The sequence below is a fragment of the Leptosomus discolor genome, chromosome 16, assembly GCF_034619465.1.
Source record: "Leptosomus discolor isolate bLepDis1 chromosome 16, bLepDis1.hap2, whole genome shotgun sequence".
In the NCBI taxonomy this organism is placed as follows: Eukaryota; Metazoa; Chordata; class Aves; order Leptosomiformes; family Leptosomidae; genus Leptosomus; species Leptosomus discolor.
In genome coordinates, this window is record NC_141406.1 from 10,318,943 (window position 1) to 10,337,963 (window position 19,021).

A 19,021-nucleotide genomic window follows, 5' to 3' on the forward strand; every position below is an offset into this window, starting at 1 on the left:
TAATTTCAATAGCTGTCTTCCTACTAAGTGGTCCCTGATATCCCAAGATGCCTGGATAATTGCTTGGGGAGAAGAGTGGATCTTGCCTATTGTTATTACATTAAACTTCAAAGAGTTACTTTCTGACTGACTCTGATTTTGACACTTCATTATTAAATTTGCACAAGATCTAAGCCATCAGCTCTGGCACCTTGGAATGAAGCTATATTTATTCATATATGTACCGTGTTATTCCTCTACTTTTATATGTGCTGAGTAAAATACATATTAAAAATTTTTTTCACTCCAAAAAAAGTGAAAGGAGGGCTTTTTTTAGGTGCTTAATTGCTAGCCTAGCAATCCAAATAGTTCTGTTTTCAGTTTTGCCAGTCTCAAGCACTGACCTTGGACAAATAATTTAATCTTGTAGTAATTGTTTTCCAGCTGTAAAATGAACATCTGCTTTCCATCTCCTGCCTTCTGTCTGATAATGTCTATGTTTTAGTTCTTTGATAAATACAACACCAATTTTACAGTCTTTGATTCCTGAGGATGTCTCCAAAGGACCATTCCAATGCAAGTGATGACCCTTGCTTTCTAGTGCCTATTTTCTTTAAAATTATTTGAAGGGTTGGCAGACAGCAATTAAGGCAAGTCAGAAAGGATCAGGAAGGAAGGCAGAGGTGGGTATTCATGCAGAAGTTTTTAGCAGGTGTCACTTTATGGCAAACCTTTTCCTGTTTCTCCTCTCTTTACCAGGACTTGTTACAGATGTAGTTGCAACGAAGCTGTGACCTTTTACAACCACGCTCACAAGGGTGGGTATGAAGCCCCATCCAACCTGGCCTTGAACACTTCCAGGGAGGGGGCAGCCACAACCTCTTAGGGCAGCCTGTTCCAGTGTCTCACCACCCCCACAGAAAAGAATTTCTTACTAATATCTAATCTGAATCTACCCTCTCTCAGTTTGAAACCTTTACCCCTAGTCCTATCACTACCCTTCCTGAACAACAGTCCCTCCCCGCCTTTCCTGCAGCCCCCTTTCGGCACTGGAAGGCCACTGTAAGGTCTCCCCAGAGCCTTCTCTTCTCCAGGCTGAACAACCCCAACTCTCTCAGCCTGTCCTCACAGGGCAGGTGCTCCAGTCCCCTGAGCATCTTTGTGACCCTCCTCTGGACCGGCTCGAGCAGATCCATGTCTGTCTTATGCTGGGGGCTCCAGAGCTGAATGCAGCGCTGCAAGTGGGGTCTCACAAGAGTGGAGTAGAGAGGGAGAATCACCTCCCTTGACCATCTGGCCCTGCTGCTTTTGATGCAGCCCAGGATGTGACTGGCTTTCTGGGCTGTGAGCGCACATTGCTGGCTCATACTCAGTTTTTCATCCACCAATACCATTGTTGTATTGTAGACTTAAAAGGATGATTGTGTGAGCTCAGAGAAGTTTACCTTAAGAATTCTACAGAGGAATCTATCTAGGAAAGCAAAACCTGAAAGTATTACAGGTTTAAATTCCAGACAAACCTTCCCTGCTGGGTAAAAAAAAAGAAAAAAAAAGTTGCTAAATAGTTAAAAAATGCCTTAAATGCAAGGAAATTTCAGTGCTTCTTGGCTCAACTCTCTAACGCATGAATTACTTTTGTAGATACCCCAGTACGGTGTGTCTGTGACTTCGTAGCTTTTGAATAGCATTGCTGTAAATACTCGCTTCAGAAGCGGTTATCAATTATCCATAAAACGCCCTGGTTCCTGTATACAAAGACATCTAAATAAATGTCAGTGAGAAAGTAGCAGTGAGAGTCAGTCTAGGCCTATATACATACCAAGGTTGCTAATAAGAGGCCGAGATGGAGGTAGACCTTTAGTATAGGTCTTAAGATACTTATAGTATTTTGTAATTTCCACTTTCATTCTACTTTTTGGGCCATTTTGTCTGCACCTCGATAATGGAAAGAGTTTTGATTTCAGGTTTTCATTGAAAACACTGGAAAAATTTTTTTGTTGTTTTTTCTGCTTAAAATATCAAAGCAGAACTTTTAAGAAGCTTCTGAGGTTTTTACTGTGTGCTTCAACTGCCTCATCTGTAACACAAGCATCAAAATAATATGTGGTGAGATGCTTTGAGAACTTTGGGTAAAAAGGTATTTAAATTCTGATCGCTAGTAGTGTTTGGGAATTGATGCTCTCATTCAACACTTTCACAATGAATTTTCTTTCATTATTATTTTAAATCTTATTATATGACAATCCTAATTGGTCTTAAATTTATTCTCGCCCGTCATTATGAGAGGGAGCAAAAATCTAAGTTTTATGCATTTTAGATTTCTATCTTTATTTGCATCTGAAATTGTAATGAAGTGAAGGATGCTGAGATTTTTACTTGTCATGTTTGATAAAACTACACAAGAATTTGTTTCCCCTTCCAAGACAGTCCACTGCTTTGTTTTTTAATGTATGTTAAGATGAATGCCCTCAAAACAAACAGTTTTCAAGATTAATTTCTGAGATTAAAGAATTCCCAATTCCCAATCTCTTCACTAATAAGAATAAAAGGTGGTGCTCGAGAGACAACACAATGGAGACCAGAGAGCCTCCATAATAGTTTTATGCAAATAAATGTGCTTTGTGTTGCAGTGAATGAGAAACAAACACACTCAGCTACTGCTTCTCACATAAGAGCAGGCAACATTTTAGAAGTGCTTTCCTAGAAGTGCAAACCCTTGTGTATTCATGCCCTTTTTTTCTTCTGCATCAGTCAAAAAAACGTCGAGAAGGCATGAAATGTATAGTAATTTCCACACATTTGATTGTGTGAAGTCCTTAGGGTCACCTCTAGGGACAACCAGGTGGAATACACAAAAAATAAAAGTAAGTAATGTAAAGGTCTTTCTGGCCTTAAGTGGTATGAAGTCATCCTTGGTGGAGAAAACTTCCTGCAAAAAGATTCTTTGCTGCTCAGCTGGTTGCATGCAGTTTTTTCAGAGTAGCTTTAAAATCTTGAAAGAGCAACATGATTAATAGAACACAGGAAAACTTATTTGTTAAAACTACATCATCAAATTATGATTGAACCTGTACAAGAACAATCAAGGAAAGGTTTTGCAGAGAAAATTGAGGCAATTTATTCATGATTCTGTTTAATGATGGAATTGCTGCTCTGTGCAGTTTCTAAAAGGAGAACATCATTATACTGCTGAGCAAGCACTGGCTGATTTTAATGCAAGTTACTGGAAACAAAATTTGTTCTAAATTAGTGAGTAGTTTGAAATATCTTTAAATACTGTTAAGATAAAGAATACCTTAAGTGTGTTTATCACTGGAGCACTGTGATGCTTTATATGCAGACTTGTTGAGTTTATTTTAGTAGTCCCAAACTTACATTTGCTAGTATGGGTAAGAGGTTCCTCGTCCAAACTCTGTTACTGTGCTTTCCAGTACACTGTTCTGCTTTCATGATGGATCTGAAAGGAATTTGGAAAAATTCTAATTTGAAAAATACGTATTCAGAAAGCAAAATGGATATTCCTGCATCTCAAGCATTTCAGTTATTTTTCAGTGAAGACTTATGCAAACTGGAATGATTTTTACACCTAAGAAAGTAGTTATAGAATAAACCACTTCGATATAATTTCTGATCCATTAACTCAGTACAGCTGTTTTGTAATTTGTCTTTCTGTACTACACAAGGCTTATTGCAAGAATATCAATGTTTTAATTATTTGTATAATTTCCATCAATTATATAGATCATATACTAATTACAATTAACTAGTTTTTATTAAATGTGTTAAATGTGTTATAATTTTCAGATAGTATTAGCTTTTTTTTTTTTTTAATCTCCTTTACTTTTAATATCTTCTGCTGATGAGCTTTCCCCAGCCCATAATCCCAGCAGCACTTTTGATTTTTCTCCCTGCTGGTTCCTATTCTACTGAATTTTCTCTGAATAAATCCTGGTCAGGTTAGTGGGAGAAATTTGTAATGGTTAGGTCATGGCAGAGTAGAAGCTGTCAGAACAACAGGAGTAAAGGAAGCTTTGCAGTTAGGTTCAAGTATCAAAAAAGAGATGCTGTATAAAGTTATGCTTTTATGCCCATTTCTGAAAGTCCTAGGAAGGTAAGAAATGCTTGTGTAAGGATGTCTCCTGCTCATACCAGTACCTTAAGATTTTCAGTCAAAGAAAATAAAAACTGATTGTTGTTTAAAGGCATAGATTTGTCTTTTATTTCTGGGTTTTGTAACATTAAATCTCTACAGATGGTGCAGTTTCTAAAGAGTAATTTGTTTATCATTAAAACCTAGGGGTTGTTTGCTTTTGCTTTTTTTTTGCTTTTTTTTTTTTTTTTTTTTTTTGTGAAGGCTTTTCATTGGCTTTCTGAGATTAGGAGAGGAAACAAGAACAATACTGAAGATAGCATGTTTTTCCCTTACTTTCTGTTACCTTAATGAGGACTGGGCAAAAAACAGGAAAAGCTGGATGGAAGCAGCAAAGTTCTGAAAGAGTTAAAAATATTTCTCTTGGAAATTTGTCAGAGATAGAGAGTTGTACAAATTAAGATGTTATAAAGGAATAGAAGTAGTGAGTGAGATTTTGCAATTCTAGTCATGATTAGAAAATATAATTAAACAATGTGCTGTAAATTCAGTGAAAGGTAGGAATGCAAATTAAGTTCTCTGATTAAACAGTGTAGTATTTGATTCAAAACTTGACTCAGGAAAGCACTTAAGTGTAGGCTTGAGCCCTGCTAATTTTGAATGCTATCTTCTGTACCTAAATGTACATTGAAGTGTTTTTCTGCTCATATGCACTTTACTAAATTGAAGGCAAAAGGACAGAGACAATGATCAGATTAGGTTTTGAAAGGTATTGTCTGCTTATATAGTTAATTAAAAGGAAAAAACCCCCCTATTTTGGATTGTCAAATAGACAATTAAAGAAGTGCTTGTTTCTTTAGGCTGAAACTGACTCTAGCACCAAAGGGATGTATTTCAGCTTAATTATCAATTTTGGGATGGTCATGCTCTTCCGAGGTGTTTGAGACAGGATGATTTGAAACAGGATGTTGACTTAGGTGGCCCTTTGACCATGTTCTGTACGGCCCTTTCTGTGCCGGTACAGTTGGAGGGGAGGGAAAGAAAATGGAAGGAATGAGAGGCAAGTGGCAAAATAGCATGGAAGTTTGTGGTGGGTAAATCCGCTCCAGTGCGGGCTCCCCACGGGCAGTGGTTCCTTCAGGAAATATCCACCTGCTCTGGTATGGGGGGGTCCTCCACAGCCCACAGGCGGGTGTCTGCGCCCCGCGGCCTCTTCCTCACGGCAGCAGGGGACTCTCTGCCTCCTCCTCCTCCTCCCCCTGCTCCCACCCGGGGCTCGCAGGGCCGTTTCTCACACCTTTTTCCTCGCTCCGTGCGGCGTTTGGCCCTTTCTTACCTGTGCTTCCCCAGAGGCGCCACCAGCCTCGCTGAGGGGCTCAGCCGGGCCCTGCCATGGCGGGACCACGGACCCGGCTGTGCGCGGTGCGGGGCAGCCCCTCGGCTCTGCTCAGAGGGGCCCTGCAGCCCCCCGGCTGCCAGCCCCTGGGCACGGGCACCCAATACAAAAGTGAAGAAACAAATGTCATTTTGGAAACCTTTTACCAGGTTTTTAGCACGCACCGCAGCAAATCCTGAAAAGACTGTTACAATTAGTTGCGTGGTTCTCTTCAAGAGAAGGCAGCGATGCTAAATTCCATATTTGCCCGAGGTGCAGCTTGCCTGGGGCTGCCCCGCTGGTGGTGAGCACTTACCTCGTGTTAGTTATGAATCACAGCATTAAGACATTTTGCCACAAACTGATGCTGTTTGGTAGTGAGCCCCAGGGCTGGTACAACTACTTGAACTAGCATGGACCTACTTACAAGGTGATTTTAGCATCAGTAACTTGAATGTGTTCTTGGATCCTACATCATATTTGAGTCTATAAAGATAAAAATACTGCTTATGTCTGTCTTTGAGACAAGTGTGTTCCAGAAAACAAAGCCTGGAGAAGGATTAATTAAGATAATGAGCTGTGTTTACATCAAATAAAGCTGAAAATCAATTCTGTTTGAGTTCAGCTTTGTTAATGAATATATACATTATTTTATTGGTCAAATGGTACAATTAATAATAGAGAAGATTCTCTCTCTGGGGCTGCTTTATGACTCTGTTACACTGCTTACAATTAATCCTAATGGAAAGATCAGACTAAAAATTCACTATCTCTTGTAAATTTTTATAACCTGATTATTGCTTCCAAGTGCCCGATACAATGACACTTGTTTCAGAAAACAAACTTTCTAATCTTCATTCAGTGGAGCACAGTCCAAACCTGCTGTTTTCCTGCGACGTTGACCGATGGGTCTGCCCTGATGAAGTGTTCAAGGCTTCCTCCTTACAGGTGCTTGTTCTCGTGTCCTGTTTGCTCCCAAGGGAACTGGGACCATTGCAACTTGCAAGATTAGACCACTGAAGTTTCAGCTGTAGGGTTGTATCTGGTGAATTTTGTTGGGTGTCTAATGTGATTAGAAACTTGCATGTGGTTGCTACTTAAACTACCATGGCTGTTGCCAGTCTGTTATTTGATTTATGTAGACAGTTAATGTGCTAGAGATCTGTCTTGAAAGTTGAATTAAAGACCACCGAAATACTGTTAAAGATAAGTTGCTACCCTCATTTTAACTGATCTTCTGCCCTAGGTTACAGTGTAAGATGTGCCCCCCCCCCCCCCAAGTATTCTATTACCATCATCAGGAGCTGTTGAGACCAGGTGGGGTGGTGCTCCCTGCCTCCCCCCTCTGGACTATCTCCTGTCAATGGGCACAACAATGCCTCATCGCCTGACTCATCGATAACTCCCTCCTGGACTATCTCCTGTTGATGGCCCACCAAGGAACTGCCTCACGACTCCCCATCCCATTGTGAGATGCTCCGCCCAGGAGGAAGGAGCCAAGCAGTCCATGCCAAATAAAAACTGAGATCTCGAACACCCTAGCAGCCTTCTTCCACTGGATTCCCAGAGGAGTTTTTCCCCCCACTGGAGTTCCAGAGGACGAGAGCTACCTACCTACCACTGGACCTTCGGAGGAAGACCAGACCCTTTTACAAGCGCTGCTTCAACAGAACTACATCCATCGCTTCAGGAGGACTGCAGCCAGCATCTTATCGGACTGCTACTGCCACCCTAACAGGGTGTCAGGTTGTATTTCTGACTTTGTCAGTGTAAACCAGTGGCTTGGTTTTTTTTCTGCCTTTTGTTATATATATATATATACACATATTAGTAAAGAACTGTTATTCCTATTCCCAATATCTTTGCCTGAAGGCCCCTTAATTTCAAAATTATAATAATTTGGAGGGAAGGGGGTTGCATTTTCCATTTCAAGGGAGGCTCCTGCCTTCCTCCGCAGACACCTGTCTTTCAAACCAAGACATCTTCTTAAAATACAAACAGACAACTAATGACAGAGAAGGGGTGAGGAAGAAATGGAAGGCTAATACCATATTCCTTTCATCCTGTTGCTTTATAGACCTTGATGTGTCCTTCCAGTTTATTGAAATTGTGGTTACTTTTGCAGTTACGAAGGCTGGCATTTCTGGAATATCATAATTCAGCTGTGACACTGATGTGCTGCTAGCAGAAGTCTTGCAATATATTGTGAAGTGCTTATGATAATGTCTATCTCCTCTTCCCCAAATGAGGTGGGAGGACTTTTATGAATCTTTCAATATTTTGATCTAATTTCAATAGCCAATATATTATTTATTCCTTTAATGGGAAACGTAATGAATTGGGATGGCTATTTTACTAGGACATCTGCCAGGGAGTGGCTCTAGCTTAATGTGACTGAATAGTAATGGCTGTTGCTTATTTGGGACAACGTTACCAAATGTTCTACTTAGTAGAGATATCCTTAACTAGTGCCAAGAGATTTAGTGGTGATCAGTCAGACTTTAGGAGCTAAATTAGTCAGACAGAGATGCAAGATTGTAAACTCAGATCTACTCTTATACTAAATAAACATTAAATGCAGCAAATACGCTCATGCATTATTCACTATGATATTTTATTGTCTGAAATATCGTATAGGTTTCTCTGACCACTTTTTTAATATTCATTTTAATTCCTTGGTGCCAAAAGTTCAATTAAGTGAGTATTTAAATGGTTGGAAGGACTAAGGCCAGGGTACACTATTTACTGCCATTATTTTAATAATTTTAATGGTATGTTTTCAAGTATTTCCTATGTGACTCTCAATTTTTCTGTAATGTGTGGTGAGATTCAACACAATAAGTAAAATGGATTGTCATGGGCTAATGAAGGAACATGACTTTCATTTTCTTTATGTCTATGCTAAGCTCATAATTGTACTTTATCCAATACCTTCAGTTAGTAGCGTAGTCACGCAGGTCAGGGCTGACTTGTGGAGCGTACCCCAAATGTGTTTTAGTCTGTGGCACCACATTTCCCTGCCACAGAAATAAGGGGGTGTATCTGCATCGGGGCAGTGGCAGGAAAGGAGAAGGACTTGTGGTTTTGGGAAGCAGGCAGTGCTGGAAAATGTTTGCTGATCCCAAACTCAAACTAAACCTTAAGAGCTTTTGGGTATCTAATGTGCTACACAGACTGGATAAAGACGTTTGAATTCATAGAGTTACAGCTTGTGAGCATAAAGACATATGAGGCTTAAGTATTTTAAGATCTGTCACATTGTCCGCAAAACTGGTGATCCCTTTTGAATATGAAAGGAACAGGAAACTTTAAAAGCATGGATCAAAAATGTGTTGAAAATATCCTGATGGAGGTATCTAGCCTTGACTGATTCCAAAATTGTGATGCTTACAAAGGATGTAAATGTTGATTAAATGAAATTACCTTTTCATTTATCCCTAGTGATGCCATATTACATGACTCTGAGTAATTTCCTGTATTGTGGCAGTTAATGGTTATAGCATGAGCAAAAGTAATGTCTGTCATATTTTCTTTTCGCAGCACTGTGCTTCATAATACATCCAATATATTAATGTAAAAACGATGCCTGAGGAGTGGGCAATTCAGTGCAGCTGACAGGCCTGCACACTTGGGATCAGTCCCGATATCCTGGAATAAAGGCTGGCGTCACAGGTACAGGCAGATAGATGTAGCTGTTCCTTGATGGTGGATTAAATAACTAAGTCAAGGGTCTGTATTTACATGTGGGCAAGGGTCATGCTGGCATAGTCCCAACACCTAGAACCCTGACACCTAGAACACCCCATGCCCTTAGGCCCACACCTAGACCCCATGGCTAGAAATTACAAAATACCTAGAACCCCCATGCACCTAGGGATGAAGAAAACGTGGAGGCATTCAATGCTTTTCTTGCCTCAGTCTTTAGTAATGCTGATAGACCTTGGGCTGCCTGGTCCCCTGAGTCAGAGGACCTGGAGGGCTGGAACAGTGATTTCCGTTTGTGAACACTGGAATTGCAAGGGACCAGCTCGATCAGCTGAATGTTCACAATTCCGTGGGGCCTGGTGGGATTCATCCCAGAGTACTGAAGGAACTAGTAGATGTTATGACACGACCCCTGTCTGTCATCTACCAAAGGTCTTGGGAGTTTGTGGAGGTCCCTGTTGACTGGAAGCTAGCCAATGTTATTGCAATATGAGGGAAGACCCAGGAAACTACGAACCTGTTAGTCTAACCTCAATTCCTGGGGAAAAAGTATGGAGAAGATGATACTGGGTACTATCGAAAGACACTTAAAGAACAAGGCAATCGTCAGGCACAGTCAACATGGGTTCACAAAGGGAAAATCATGTGTAATTAATTCGATATCCTTCTATGGTAAGGCTACCTGCCTGGTAGATGTAGTTTTCCTGCATTTTAGTAAGGTTTTAGGTACTGTCCCTCACAGCATCCTTCTGCACAAGCTGTCCTTCCTTATCCTGGCTTACAAAACATGAGTCCCAGGCCCTCCTTTCTGAATTTGAGAGGTGCAGGCATATTGCAAAGACAATAAAATATCCTCTAGCAGTGATATGACAGTTACTTTCCTTGAACATTGATTTAGTAGGCTTCTTTGGTACCATGATCTGAAGAGTGAAGATTGTCCTGTCTGTCACCTCTTACAAAACAGTAATAAAAATAGAAAAGCTAGAAACCTGCTTTTATTATACTCCTTTGTTTTTTGTAATGGTGTTCATTATGATTGCTTCTAGCATCCAACTTCAGTTACCGAACTTTTTGTAGACAGTAGGTATTTTTCTGTGATTTTGTATGATCTCCAGGCAGCTAAATAAGGAGGCCATAGTGGCAAGTTATTGACAAATTCTTTTCTCTCTGATTTTTCTCTGTCAAAAACCTTGCGTTCAGAGGCAGCTAAAGGGAAGTGGAGGGGGTTGTATGGGGCAGAAGGGCAGGGCTGTCAACCTGGGGATGCTGGGAGGATAGGACCCTGTCCCAGGAGAGCTGACTGGAGACTTCCTGCCTGACAGATTTTGCTGTGTTTGGAGGCAGGAGGCTCAGACCTCTGGCCACCATCTCAAAGGAGAAACAAGGGCATTAATCTGTGTGAGGGGGCCTGCAGGACATTGTTCTCATTGTCACTTGTTCCTGTTGGGGTGTCAATGCTGGGCCTGAATGTGAGGTTCATTCCATCCTGGGAGAGGCACAAGTGATGACAAGGAGCAGGAGTGGAATGGAAAGAGATATTTAAGAGCCCTTCCCTGTAAGGTAGGTTTGGATTTTAATATCTCTCTGTTTAGTTGCTATTTGGGTTGAGCTTTGGGAATTGTTATTGAGTTAGCATTATCGGTGGCTTAGAAGTTTTAAAAATCATAAGTTGTGGCCAAATTTGAGTGCTGATGGTGGGTCCCACTTGGTTGGGCAGCAACAGTCCTCATTTGTCTTGTAGCTGTGGCATCTTGGGCACTTCAGCCTTTGACCTGTTATACTGGCGTGACTTACAGCTCTCTTCAGCTCTGGTGTTTACTACAGTGAAGATATAAGATAAATCAGTCATCCTCAAGGTTTTGTTACCTGACATTGTTTCTGCCATTCTGGCAGGGAACAGACTGAGCAATTCTGGGCTGTCTCAAGGTGTGAAATGAGATTTGGTTTTTTTCTACTGTTTTGTCTGTCTGTCTACTAGTGAGGCATGAGTCAAGGGGAGAAAGAGGCCTCCTTAAAATTGTGGATGTAGCCGGGCCTCTTATTCATGCTTCATTATCACTGTTCTGATGATCTTAAATAGGATGATACCACATAAAAACGCCAAAGATTAGAAGAATCACTAGCCTTCATGTGTAATTACAGTGGACTAGCTAGGTCTTACATATTGTGAGAGCTATCATTTTTAACAAGAGTGTACCTATTAAGGAAAGAATGGAAGTCATAACTAAGTGTCTTTTCGAAGAATGACTTACCTGCAAATACATTATAGAATAGTATATCTACAGAAGCTTCCCAACTAGTTAGTAGTGGATATGTGCAAATCCTCTGCATAGCCTGAGGCAATAACAGCTGGTGGTGCAATTCTGAGAAATACCGCCCAAAAAGCCAGAAGAAAACTTTTAAGAAAAGGGATGGCAGTGATCCAGTGGTACCATCCCTCCAGAATAACCGTGACCAGTAATGTGTATATTACTTTTCTGGAAGTACTGTGGCTGAGATAAAATCTTATGCTGAATCCTGAACACTTCAGTGTGTGAATTCAAAGACCCAGATAACTTTTCTTATTCCAAGCTTCACTTGCTCCCTGACATTCTGGCTAGATTCCAACTTCAGCAAACCACAACCTAAGTGCCTGGTCTTTCCTACTTAGGGTTTTTTTTTACACTAAGTACTTTTAGCAAAATAGTTACGCGATATTATTTTGCATTTGTAATTAACATTTTGTATCAGCTGGAAAAGATTATTTTTAGCATTTTTTTTAAAGTCAGTTTTCAGTATGTTCCTTTGGCAAGGGGCAACCAAGTAAAATTGCTACGGCATTGTGTGCAGGAAGGTGCCCTGTGGTCTTCCACCAAGTTAAATCACTACACGATTAATGCTTACAGTCAACAAAAATCCAGTTCATCTAGTTGTGAATGTGCAGCATGGAGTTAAAGGGCACTTTGTCCTTGCAGCTCTCATCACTTTTCTTGAGGTGAAAAAAATTTGTGGTTCTCCTAAGCTATCAACAGGGCCATAGGCCTACATATGAAAATAAAGAGACTCTTTTAATATAATTTTAATGGGGTTAACTATTTGTAAGAATTATAAATAATTCAGAAACTTCAATCAATGCTTTAAATAAATAGTAGAAAATTTCCCTAGAGATCTTTTATGATTAGGGTAAATAGGAAAGATTTGTAGCATCTTAGAAATTATTGAACAGGAAACACTTTAGTAGAAGTACCTGAAGGATTATGTGCAGTGAGTAACACAGCTTTTAAAGGAACTACATAGAAAACATAAGGTATGCAGAACTAATTGTGTCACAGGTTGGAGTAGTTTCTGCTGGTTTCTTTCAGAGCATCTGTGGGTGAGCTGGCACAGTGACCAAACTCTAGGAGAGACAACAAATCAGTCCATCAGAAAAATAAGTAGTGATCTGCTTAAAATTTTCTCGAGCTTGTAGTCTGAAACTTTATTCAAAGTTCTTCCTTTGCCTGTAAAACAAGCAGACCTCTATTGGGATTTACATGATTATGGTAAAATTGTCCAAAACTTTTGTCAAAACAATCCCCCTGAATATGCTTAAGAGTCTATTGTCCTTTGTTAACACCACCCATGTGTCATGAGTAGTAATTAAGGAAAATGCAAAAAGGAAAGTGAATTTCAAGTATAAGAAATTAGAGGTGTTGTTCATTGTACTAAAAATCAGGATCCTTTTCCCCAAAACTGATTATCAAATGGACTGGAAACTTCCGTAGAAAAAGTACTTTTAGATCTTGTTCACTTGGTGATCTTCCTTGTACTTATATGGCTGGTCCTACCTCAGGGGTTTTTTGCAAGAGATTTTAAAATAGGCAAGCACACACCAAAATCCTCAGTGGAAAGTAGCTAAATCGATGTGTAAACCAAAATAAAATCAGGGGCTAGCTCTAAGCTCTTGGGACACACATAAAGCCTTGCATCAGTGAGGAATTTGTTGCTTCTCATTGAGGAAGATCCTGCTGAGGAACAGGCTAATGTGCTTTGCCACAGGTAGTAGGTAAAAAGTCTTGAGTGATGTAAATCAGATTAGTTTTGCAAATCTCTCCTTGCTTATTTAAAGCCTAACACGTGTTTCTGTTGAGAATTGATTTGCACTTGGAAATATAGTCAAATCTGAAAGATGTTGCATTACATACGGACTACAACCAGGATTTTGATGCATCAATCCTTTGGATTTACTTGAAAACATCAGCTTTAAATACTGGGAATTAGTTTCCTTCCTTTGTTAGCACTTATCATATACACAAGGTTAGATCAAATATGCTTATTATCTGGTTGACTTTGTTGAATCTTTACATGTACGAGCTTAAACATGTACAGAACCAGGTGAAGAATAAAGGCTTGAGATGCATAGACAGGGACGAAAAATGCTAAATGTCTATTTTCAATGCTGACAGATAATGAGATAGGTGCTCAAGCAGAAAAGTGCATGTTTTTGAGGAAAAAAAAAAAGAAAACCAAACCATGGTGCACCAGCCCATCCACCCCACCCCACCCCCTGCAACAAAGAACCAAACACAATCCAACAACCATGAGCTATGCATTTTGATGCACTAAGTTGCAGTGGAAACACAAGGCATAATCAAAAAGAAAAAAGTTTTAGCAATTGGATTCATTAGATTGTGGCATGAAAATTAACATGAATAAAACAAATAAAGTTTGCAAGCTCTGAAGATGCTGGCAAATCCAGAGCACTGTGTAAAACTAAATAAAGCATAATGAACTACCTTTTGTATTTTTCTACCCCAAAGTCAGCAGATTACACATCTGCTCTGAGAATCCCACATTAACCTTCTTCATTTGATCTGACAGTCTTCCCTTATATCCAAGTCATTTAATATAGATGGTTTACTGAAGCTCTAAACTTAATTGACAAACTTGTTAATTTATGAAGCAAGTTGTTCAAGAGTGTAACAATGAAAAGGAATACAGTGGTCTACCTGGCTTTTGCTGACATATTTGGCTGGTTAATCACGTTGCAACAATTTTTTGGAAAATAATATTAATTAAATGCTCCTAAAAGCAGGAATGTAAGGAACAATAAGTGACAAAAGGAATGAAAAGTTTTGATCTGTTTTAAATTGTGTAATCTATCCCTTTTCCACTCTCTAGCTCATCAACTCCTCTGAAAATTTAGTTCCTAAATTGGAGTTTGAAAATTTTTTTCGTAAAATGATCATAGAGTTTTTGTGCTTGTGCAGAGCACAGAAAATCATCATTCTTGCTTTCATGATGGTCAAAGTTCTCTGAAGGTGAATTTTCAATTGAAGTGTGTTATTTCCTAGAGATTTCTTGTGAGTGTTTAGCTTTTTGAGATATGTTAATGGGTAGAATATTATGGGAGGGACAAATACTGCTGTATTGCAACCATAGTGCAACCAACACTTTTAAAGACATGTGCTACGCACCCTGAAGCTGCTGTTCTACTCGATGGTTCTCTGAGGTTCCTGAAGTAGTAGGCATCGTGATGTAGATACTGTAGAGCTCTTTCACACTGGCGTTTTCAGAAAAACAAAATCAACTGTAATTGAAGCTTTGTAGTGCCATTACAGTTGTGGGTTTTTTTCTACCTTGGAAACTCTTCTCATAGATGAGTGGAGACTCCCTAAAACAGCATCTCCTAAACCAGAGCAGCCTTTTCCATTTGTTGTCTGCTCTGTATTTTGTCATCTCAGCTTTAGCAAAAATGTATTAATACAACCTGGAAAAAATTTTTTTTTAGGGAGTAGGTGATTTTTTTACACTCAAGCTGTATATCAACTCCTAAATCCAACACATACAAGTACTGTTACTTATGGAATTAGTTTGGCAACCGAAATTACTATGCAAGGAGTGCATACCTGCTCTGTCAGTTCACTGCTGATTTCCTAAATGCAGCAGACTTAAGAGTCATAAATGTCTGAGTAGACCTTGCCAGACTTCTAACCTGTTTTCCCCAAGAGTCTAGCTATTTGGAAACACGAAATTCTCTTAAGTACTAGGTTTAAACTTAAGCATGAACTATAAAATACAAGGTTGGCTGGTTTAATATAAATGCTTGATTGACATAGAAGGTGGATGTAAGGAGCCTGTGGGGAAAAAAGTTTTACTCATTGATTGATTCAGAATATAGTGTTTAAAACTTCTTGGATTATAGCAGTCAAATACAGTGCTTTGCAGTTAGCATACTGTCCTCTAGAGAATTTGGATCCTCATTCCCTAATCAGGTTGATGAGGATATTAAAATGCAAATAAAGGAAATTCGACAGAAGACTTGATTATCTCATCACATGTGGAGCCGTATCTGAAGCAGTTCTAAGAAAGCTTCTAGGAGACAATGGGAAGGAGTCTTACATTTAATGGTGAAAAAAAATAATTGTTGATTGGCCTGGTCACAGGATTTGATTGCAGAGCTTAGGTGGGACCTACATTACAAACTTCTCCTAGAATAGTGCTGGCAGCAGTTAGGACATTCAAATGTGTGTTTTAATACAGTAAACATTACAGATGCACAACAAAAAGCTGCGGTTTAGACAATAAAACAGACACAGTACTTATGTGAAGTGCTTTTCTTGTTAGGAAGTATTTTGATCTCTTGCTGAAAAAAGCTGCAATAACAAGAAAGACAACACAGTCTTTCTTGCTTGTTATACTTCAGTTGACTTAATTAAATTTCTTTCACTCTTTGCATGTGTAAATATAAGCAAAGCCTGGAGGATTTAGACTTTCATTAGTGTTTTGTGCAGGGGAAGGAAGAAAAGGAGGCACAACATCCACTTCAGGTTTTATGAATGTGAACTAATGTAAATGTTTGTCTAGTCCAACGTCCTTTCTCCGACAGTCACCAATAGTAGATATAAGAATAAAGTTTAGATAGAGTGGTGCTACTTTGGGTCAACGTTCTCAGCAAGGCACAGGAAAAAGCACTGCATAGGTATGAAAAACTCCTTTCTTACTGCTGAGGATTCTGTTTCATTCATCCACAGTCAAAAGTTAAGGAATTTCAAGGGCACAGACTACTCATGAAGATTCTTATCATTGAATAGCTGTATCCCATTTTGGAATAGGAAACAAAGTATTGTGTGTGTTAAGCTTATTTTTTCACCATGACACTATGTGTGAAACTATGCTATTTCTTTCACTTTTTCTATACTCCTCAAATTGTGAAAATGGGTTTGATTTGTGATGTGTAAATGCACAAAAAGCCATTTTTTCAAGTGATATAAGATTCACATAAAGAAAATGAAGTTCTACTGAGGAAGTGTTTACAGATTTATGAAGAAGGTGCTTCAGCTCACACTGACATTTTTCTTGGAAGTTCAGAAGCTTAAATTAAAAACACCCACCTCTTGATGTAGCTTACTCTACTGAAGTGTTTTGTTCCGGTCACATACATTCTGGAAATCTATCGGTGGGTAGTTCTGACATGACCAGAGTTCACAGTGATGACTGGAAGGATTATCCTTATTTCCTGTTAAAACTAGTAACTTAGTGGGAGGGAAATGGAAGATTGCGGTGTTTTGTTTTGTTTTGTTTAACTGGCAATGAAAGATGTTCCTGCTGACGAGCTGGGAGTGTTTACAATGAGGTACCGGCATTTGACCTAGGAATGCTGGTACATAATGTCCTCAGGAAACAGTCTGACCCTTTTGAAGTCTGGTGAGAAAATCCAATCTATTCTTCCAAAACAAGCTATGTCACAGTCTGCCAGCTTTGCTGCACCTCCTTCTGGCAGCGATTAAACCATCTGTCTAGTTTAGAGAGCTCAGCCCATTGCACTTCATACAGTAGTTCCTGTGTAAAGTCCCATAGCTCATGTTCAACCAAGCCTATGTAGAGTAAGCTTTGAAGGGGTGGCAGGATCCTTGTTCTGGGCTTTCTCCTTAGCATTAAGCATTTCTATTGCTTTGTCCACTTTCAGCCATTAGAAATCTGCAGGGTACAATCAGGAGTGAACGAACGGCTATGAGGAAGCATGAGGTGAAGGCTGATCCTTGTCCTTTTTACATTAGATCTGTGTGCAGTCCTTTGCAGTCACAAAACACTGTGGGGCCACAGTATGTGCTGAGCTGAATCTGAACACATAAAGCATGTGGAAGCAGCATGCTGCTAGGCTGCGTGTTGTCCTTCACCAGTGCATTCACGTGACTTCCAGCCAGCTCAGTCCTGTGGCACAGCCAGCTCATCCCTGCTAGCAAAAGGATGTGTGTGGCACAGGCTCATGTATCCATCAATGTTTCCTAGCCTCCCCTGTGCTCTGAGCTGAGTACACAGATGTAGCCTTATGAAGGACCAGGCTTGAATTTTCCAGGCTGGTATACGCATTTGCCAAAAGCACACTGGACTTGAACAATGATTCTAATTAAATATCTGTTAAATCTTTAAAACTACTGTGTTAAAACTTAGCATCATGCTGATTGGTTCATTTATGTTATCGGTCTGAAAATAAATCTGATTTATGGCTTACTGTGAATACCAGTAGCCAGCTGCTTTGAATCACATACAATGAAAAGGGCCTTGCACAAAAATTGCTGAATTCTTTCCAACAGCTGAGAAACTAGAAATAAATAGCAGATCTTTAAAAAGTACAGAAACTCAGTGAACAAATTATTGTTATTAAAAAGAAAGTAAATAATGACTAAAGAGCAAGATCAGTCAGCACTTATGGAATTTCCTGACTAGTGTAAGCTACAAAGAAACTTTTCTCAAAAGCAAAGCAAGCTGGAATAGAGTTATGTCGTGAGTAATGAGCTAAGTGATATAAGAGAGCAGAGATTTATTTTGGACTAATTTAACAGGATATATTCATCTTGACCTTCTTGAACCGTAAATGTCTTGTGACAGTTTGCTAGATAGAGCACTTCACTTGTTATCTAACCTGCGATTTTTCACCAGCTGCTTATACACAATGTAGGAAAAAACTGGAGAAAGTGGCAGTGGAGTTATTAGTATCATCAACTTCATTAATTAATAAAGTTTAAACAAACTTGGAAGTGGATGTTGGAGGATTTCAGAGTATCTTTCTGCCTTTTTAATGTACCGTTTTCCCTTTGAAATTATTTGCCAGGTTCCATCGAAAAGATTTCATGGCAAGATATCCTATGTGCCATGTTGTCCATCTGCAATTAGGAGGTAGGCTGCTTAGTTTGGTTTTAAATATTTGACATGTTCCAACAGTAGTCTCCATTTTCATTCTTAGACTTGGCTTTCATTGAAACTGAGTAATCTTGGAAGACATCTTAAAGAGGATTCAGCTCTCTTTTATTTTCCGTTACTGGTCTGAGTATGGAATGACTGTTAGTATGGCTTTTTGAGTGCTCCTTTGCACTGGCACAAATGTCTTTCGGAGCAATTTCCAATGTGTAGCTGTATAAATGTGAGTTAAAAAAAAAAAGTTCCACTGGTGAATTGACTAGCAAAAGTAGGTGGCTTGCTTGGATTCAGAAAATCACTGAAATTTAAACTCAGTTTAAATTCTCATTGTGGGGAGGTAAGAATGTACATAACTGCTCTTCTGGATAAAGGATGATTTCCTCAATTCTTTTTGCATGTTCGAGGAAAACTCATACAAATGGGGTCATCCTTCAATATATTTTCTCTACAGACAATTGGTTTATATAATATATGTTGGAGTTCTTATTCGATCTGGAAATGGAGCCATTCTTGCAGATGACTCAAGGATAGAAATTAGATACAATCTTAGACAGCTCATGCTAATTCAGCAGTTATCTGGGAGAAAGGATTGCAGGAGGGGAACAAATTTTTTTGCTACACATATTGCACCTAACAGATGTATTTAATTTGATGCATTTATGAAATCAAGTTTTGGGAAAAGCTACATTAGACTCCAAAAACTGTCTGCACTA